We start from the raw sequence: 7,347 nt of genomic DNA, 5'->3' as shown, positions 1-7,347 counted from the left end.
AATTCCAGCCCTTAGCATCCCTTCCAGCGTCTGTTGCTGTCTCATAAGCTCTGCCTTTGGTGCTGCTTACTTAGGCTGCACCTTTATCCTGTGAGATCTCAGCGCCGGACTCCTCTCTACAGGGACCTGGATGCTCACAGTGCTGTTGGGTGGAGCTCAATGGAAGAAAACCTCAGACAAGCAACCAGCACCTCCAATGCTCAGTACCAGTTTGGGTAAAACCAAATACATCCTCAATCCCCAACATTTGCCCCCAGCCTGAAAAGTGTCACGTGCCCTCATATAAAGGAAAAAATATGTTTGTGGGTTTTTTTCCACATCCAAGCCCACTTGTGAACCTGCCAACTGCCCAGTTGCTTCCTCAAAGGCCCCATGTTGCTGTGACCTTTCCTCTGTCAGAGGAAGGCTGGATGCAGCCAATAGCGCCTGTCTGTGTTATTCCAAATATCCAGCAGAGTGGGTCACTAGAGAGTAACACATATTGTTCCTTCGTTCCAGAAGGTGAGCTAGATGCCTCTTCAACCCTTCTGGGTTTTCCTAGCTCTGGAGTTCAGGAACTTGGCAGCCTTTCCAAAATGTAGCACAGCAAGCTCTGGGAGGGCTGTGTCTATTTTAATCCTGAAATGGTCAGACTGGAAAGCAAGTAAGAATTATTTTGGGGAACTGGGGAGTAAAATCATTTTTGCAGGAAAAATGCCCCCCTCTTCAGTTGCTGCAGCAAAAAACTTCTCTGTTGAAAGAAATGTCTCTAGCAGCAAACTTTTGTGGCAGGGCGGTATGCTTTACTGTACTCGTGTGACCAGGTGGTGCTGCTACACAGCCTACTAAGTTGTTTTTCTTAGTGTGCGAGCAAATGTTCAGTTTTGGGAAGAGATGCTGTGTTCTTGCTAATTTTGGTTACGCAAGTTTGTTAGGAAAGGAAGCTGTGTGAGTAGCAGGGGAGTTTGCTGTTTGTCGTCGTCTCCGGTTAGAGTAAATTCTTGAGGCAGGTTTGCTCGTGGGATACGGGCATTAATGTTGGGATGAAATTCCTGAAAGAGGTATTTGCCTGCATGCTGTTTGTGATCACCACACTGTCAGGACAGGTGTTAATGTGTAAAGAAAACAAGATATGCTTAGTAGCTTCAGACTCCACATCACTGATTTCTGATGTACTGACGAGCTGACTTACAAGTCCAGGGCATCTGCTACTGCCTGGCAGAGGGTTAACACTGGTTTCAGCAGTGGGACACTTGTATTGGGAAAGAGACAATAATATTACAGAAGGGTCAGAAGTGGGAGCAGAGGACTTTTAAGACCGATCAACATGCTGTCTTTAGTGTAGCAGTTAAGGTAGAAGAGCTTGTTTGCACGAAAATTGTTTTTTTTAATGGTCTGCTATCACTGTGTGAGGCGAGCTAGTCTTTTGGTAACAATAATAATCTCCAGGCATCTTCAAGCTTCAACCCTGCTGATGGTGAGAGTGAAAATCGGTCCCAGACCCCTGTTATTCTTTGTGGAAGCAAGTTCTGCTGGTTATTGTAAGGCTTGAACTGGCTTTGCAGTTGATGGTGACTTTCTCTCCTGGAGACACTTGCCAGGGATCTGGAGTCTGAGTCATCACAATCTGGCCACTGCATCTGGATTACTGAATTAAAATGTAATGTATACGTTATTTTATATATACTATATATTATAATATAGTGTCAGTTTTATATAATGACTGCAGCTCATCACCTTTTGCTATGTACTAAGAATTTAAACTTTCATTCTAAAGATCCTTTGTCTTTTGCTCAAGGTTTCTCATATTGTTTTTCTTTTAATGGCAAGTTTAAATAAGGAGGGAACATTCGTCTAAAGTTAGCGATGCTCTCTGATAAAAGTATTGTTTATATTCAGGCCTTGAGAGTTAACCTTTTTTTTATTGGCTCATCTGTAGCTCTTTCAGGCGAGGCCATCTTTTCATATGTGTCTGTCAGTGCCTAGAACAATAGTGCCTTGATTCCTATTTTAGTCATCGAGGTGCCTACTGCAATGTAAATAATTAAAGAAATTGTTTTAATCAGACAGTTTGATCCTTACCTGGATCCAGAGTACTAAGAGCCAGATGAGTTGGAGCCTCGTGAGATCTCTTGTTACCTTCTACTGGCGGATGCTGTGAACAAGCACGTAACACAGACAGAAACAATTTATACAGCTACAGGGAGCAGGGAAATCACTTGGGGTGGAATATGCAAATCTGCGTCAGGTGGGAAAATTACGTATCGATACACCTGGACAAAAAACACGAAGGGGCCGCATATGAAATAGGTCGTTAACCCTACGTCCCCTGGGCAGCTCCCTCACTAGTGACTGAAATGCCACTTGTCAGGTTGACTGGCTAATGTTCCTCAGCTCATATTCTGTTTAGGTCCCAGTTAGTAACACTGTTACACGAGATCTCCTGACAGTGATGCAGTGTATTCTCTGTGTGTGTGCGGGTGGACGAGGAGTGTGTGTGGCTGTGCGCAGTCTGCTTAAGCTCTCGGAAACAGGTGACCCTGAATAGATGGATTAAGGCTTGAAGTCAGTAGGAGTCTTCATTGACTTGATGGGTTTTTGTGATCAGGTCCTCGGTGTTTAATCCCTCTGTCTCTTTATTTACACCTAGGGTCCGCACCAGATGCAGCTAGACAGCGATGCTGTAGCTGGTCTTTTCCTGTGTCTTGCCTCCTCCCTGGCAGGGGATGGAGAGGCACAGCAGCCGGGCAGGATGCAGGGCCTCTGAGGCTGCATGCAGCTCCTAACACAGTCTGTCAGTGTCATGCCATGTCTCCACTGCATGGGTGGCTAGGGAGCACGTGATTGTTCCTTTGCTGCACGTTCCCAGCCTCAGCAGGGCCGGCACTTCCATTGGGCCATCTAGGCGGTCACCTAGGTGCCAGGATTCAGGAGCGCATTTTGTGCCGCCTTCCATGGGCTCACTGGAGCTTTCGGTTCCGCCCGTCATGCCGCTGATGAGGCTCTTGCCGACGTCCGGGAGAACAGGCAGGCAATTTGACAGCTCAATGACTGTCGCTGGCACTGGCATTTCGCGGAGGATCCTTCATTTGGTGGCGCGTGGAGCGAATCGGAAGCCTCCCCGCGCGCCCCTATGGAAGCACACCAAAATGTCGCCCCCAAATTTCTGCCTAGGGGTGCCAACCCTGGCGCCGCCTCCATGCCCTCTAGCAGCCCTAGAGCTCAGGCTTCGCTTCTTTCCCCCACTGCGCACTGCCAATAAACTCCTGGGCTGACCAGGTCTGTTTGACTCTGTATGCTCACAGTGTTTATAGCGGCAGTAAGCAAAGTTATGTTTGGGTTTTGGGAACTGATCATTTACCCTTCGAAAACAGTTCAGAATGGAAGCCCGAGGGATTTCTTTCCAAATATCGTACTTATTTCACTCTCTGTGCGTGCAGGGCTGGCAGCAGTGAAGGACCTGTCCTCCCCAGCCCTGCATGAAGTGCTGGCAGTTGCACAGATAAAAGGTGAACAATGTAGGAAGCAGCTGTGACACTGAACTGAACCACAGGGCAGTTTTTGTTGTCTGTATCACCGTGTGAGTAGGGGTGCTGTGATGCTGCTGACAGTACTAATCTCCAGCATCGTCAGGCTTCAACCCTGCTGACTAGTTGAATGTGTATCGGTCCAGGGAAAAAACCCGGGCTTTTGCCCCCTGAACCGGTCTGGGATGCCCAGAGGTCGGGTGGAACATCATAGATAAGGAGCTGAGAGCTGTCCTGATTTCTGTTGTACCAGGCTAGTAATGATCGCTACGTCCAGGTGAGCTGGGAACTGGCTTTGCAGCGGTAGTGACTGTTCTCTCAGAGACACTGCAGGGATTTCTGGAGTCTGAGTCATCACATGTCCCCACTGGAGTCTGAATTAACAAACAGATATTAACTATTAATATGTACACATGTATTACTCATCTCCAGTCTATATGATATTAGCATATATATAATAATTTATTCATATATCTCTAATCGAATAATAATAGTTAATCAAAATACAATATTATAATATATTCAGTGATAATCATCTTGAGAGATGTAACATTGTTTGAGCGAGTTTTTTCATTCCAAGGTGTTTTCAATGTGTTTGTATTTCTCAGACCTATTTGCCCTTTTTAGTGCAATTGGAGCTATCGTACAGAAGTTACTAGTCACAAACTGAGGAATGTCATGTATCATATACACATTTCTAGGTCTTACATTTTTTCCATAGATATTTGAACTTAAATGACCCAGCCTCCCACCCCATTTATTTGATTCTACTCTGGATTCCAAGCACTAACACCAGATAACTGAGCCTTGAAAGCATCTTGCCTCGGTTCGAGCGGCCCAATGCTGATCATCAATGATAACGTGATATGGACAGTTTATAATGGCTTCAGAGCTGCAGGGATGATGTCACCTGAAGTGTTGAATATGCAAATTTAGTTCAGAATGAAAATTCTCAACTGCATCTAAACCGGAAGAAAAAGGGAAGTTAAAAGTAGCCCTGGTTTTTAGAATAGGCAAGTGCCAACCTGCTGGGCCCTGAAGCGCCTTGAGTTTTCTTGAAGTGCTCATTTTGTTGATAGTGATGGATGGTACCCAGATGGTCTCCATCTGTCTCAGGACCAATTTGCTGGTGTGAACACCCCCATATTTAAGTGGGAGTCCCTCTCTCTCACTGTGTGTTGAAATTGCATTGTCAGGGTGGAATGCGAATAATATTTCTCAGCTCTTCAGTATTGCTGGCTGTTGGTTCTGAGGCCAATTAAATGTCAAAGAACCTTGTTATTACTGGGGAATCACCTCACAAAGATGGAATTCGTGGTGTTAATTAGGAACTCTCCATTAGGGCGTTCTCGGGAGAGGGAGGTAACTCTGTCGTCCTTACTGCTCCCCTCTGGGTCCGTTAGGTCATCACTTCGCAGACTCTTTAATGATGCAAGGCTGTGTGACCGTAACCCTTAAACACCCATTTCTGCCATTTTAAATCCAAAGGTAAACTGTATAGTGAATAGGGAATAGGCTAGTCTCCCATTAAATTGTGAGCCTGTTGGCAGCTCCCCATGTTCTGTGTAATTTCGACGAATAGACCTTGATTTTCATTCCTGGAGATTTAAGTATAGACGCATAATTCTGTATTTTAGCACTAGACAATACTGGCGTCATTTTCAAAAGCATGGAATTCCAGGAACAAAAACTTCCTATTGGGGGGCAGTTGAACTGGTATCTGGTGTAATCTGTCTGGGAGTGCAGTTCTTTGTTAAAGAGGTGATGGTGCAAAGCAGCCATTCTGTTAATTTCTCCTCCTGGTGCCTTGCTGCGGCACTCAGGACCATAGAGAGGCCCTAGACCTTGGCAACTCCCCTGATGACAATGAGATCATAGAAGGTGTGCAGTGATGTACCTGGAGCAAATGTCTGCTGCTGCTACCAGCCTTGGCTTCCTTATATGCGTTAAGATGAGAGAGAGAACCGAACGGTCTCTGTCCATCCTACACAAAAGCTCTCCCTGGCAATGCCACGTATTGTGTGGGCTGTGTGCCTGTACACTGGTCCAGATTAGTGGCAGTCGTAGGTCTTTGTGCTACAAGCGACCTTGTGCTGTTTGAGAGTTTCCTCCCTTAGGGCAATCCCAGCACAGACCTCTAGTGATATGGCAAGTCCTCTGTGTCCTTCCCTCAGCCACTTACTGGCAATGTGATGGTTTCGGTTTTCAGAGTTCAATCTGTTCATTTTATCTTAGTTTAGCCCTCCTTGGGACACACAGTCCATTCACAGAGTGTAGTGGGGTAAAGCTCACTGCAAAGGACAACTGTTTACTGATTTATGAATGTCTCTTATTTCAATTGAGCACTGAATTTCTTTTAAAACAATGTTATTTACACTAAACCGACCCAAGTTTCAGACAGCAACGGGGAAATCTGCTCTTCCAAAACAATAAAGGGATGCGTCCCAACCACTGCGTATGCTAATATACACTGGTAGACTTGGACATGAGCTGCAGTATTTATACTATATGGGTGGTGAAAGGAATTAACCTGGGCAAGGAGAGAAGCCGGGCCAAGATCAGTTCTTATTTGTAAACCCACGCGATGCCATCCACAGCTTTTCAGTGTATTTTACCTCCAACAGAAAAGTGATGACCTTATAAGATCTGTATCTGTATCTTTGGTTCTCCAGATCGCGACAGTCGTAACATGTGGTTTATTATGGAGACACAGAAACCTCTCATGCTCAGGTTGTCCCAATTTCTGTTTTTAAAGCCTTATATTAGTCCCAAGATATTGTTCCTATGAAATGTATTTGCTTTTGAAATCCCCAGATTCCCTTGAGGCTAATGGGAAAGTTCTACGAACGTGTGAAGGACGGTCATTCAACTGTGTGTCGACGCAGGTCATCTAAAAATAAGCCTGATTTGACTAATGTTGCCTTTTGTCTAAATTGCTTTGGGCTTGTCCACGTGAAGATTTTCAGTCACGTGAGCCTTTGGCTGTGACTCTACCTCGCCACTTAGCCTGCCATGCTCTAAACGGTCCCTTGGACTCTGCTAGATTGTAGTCCTTTGATATGGACCCCAGTGTGAAAGTAGCATGAATCTATATTGTAAAAACAGAAAAGATAAATAAATGCTGTCTGTACTTTAAGCCAAAATTGTTGGAATGTGTTGCAATCCAGGTGCAGGAATACAGACATTTACAATAGAACAATTGCAAAAAAAACACCCCCCGTTTAAGGGCAATTGGTGAAGTATTAGCCTTAGATGGATAACAGTAAGGAAGTGGGATATGCAGCTGTGCCCCAGGTTGATTTTTAGTGTTTTTTGCTTTCTTGTCCCCTTTATTCCTGCTCTTTATCTTATAATAAAGACTGTTTAGTCCTTGCTGGTGCTCACATTATCTGGGGTGTATTAGCAGAGCACTGTGCTAATAAAAAAACAGAGTGGTCTGACAAAACTTGAGTCGCTGAGTCTAACTTTGACACAAGCCAAAGAGCATAAAGAACTGCGGTGTATCGTCAGCAGACCACATTGCTGTAGTGCACAGCAGGCTCGTGTGACCGAAGAGCCCCTCAGCTGCCAACTGGCAGAAGGCTCCTATCCTGTGCTCCATCAGGTCTTATACACTCGTTTCCCAGCACCACTGTTTAAATACGCATCCAAAAGGTGTTACGTAAGTTTCGTTATGTACACTGGTGACATGCTATTCCCAAATCATTGCGTAATATAGGTTTGGGTTGTGTACAAAGAGTTACTTGATGTGTGTGGTCAATATGTTTCTTAAAAATGCATCTGGAGGCGTGTTCAGTTAATTCCTCATCTGAACCTTAGAGTTTCAAATATGAGGTCACTA

The sequence above is a fragment of the Chelonoidis abingdonii genome, chromosome 2 (assembly GCF_003597395.2).
Source record: "Chelonoidis abingdonii isolate Lonesome George chromosome 2, CheloAbing_2.0, whole genome shotgun sequence".
NCBI lineage: Eukaryota > Metazoa > Chordata > Testudines > Testudinidae > Chelonoidis > Chelonoidis abingdonii.
This window is presented reverse-complemented; position numbering follows the sequence as displayed.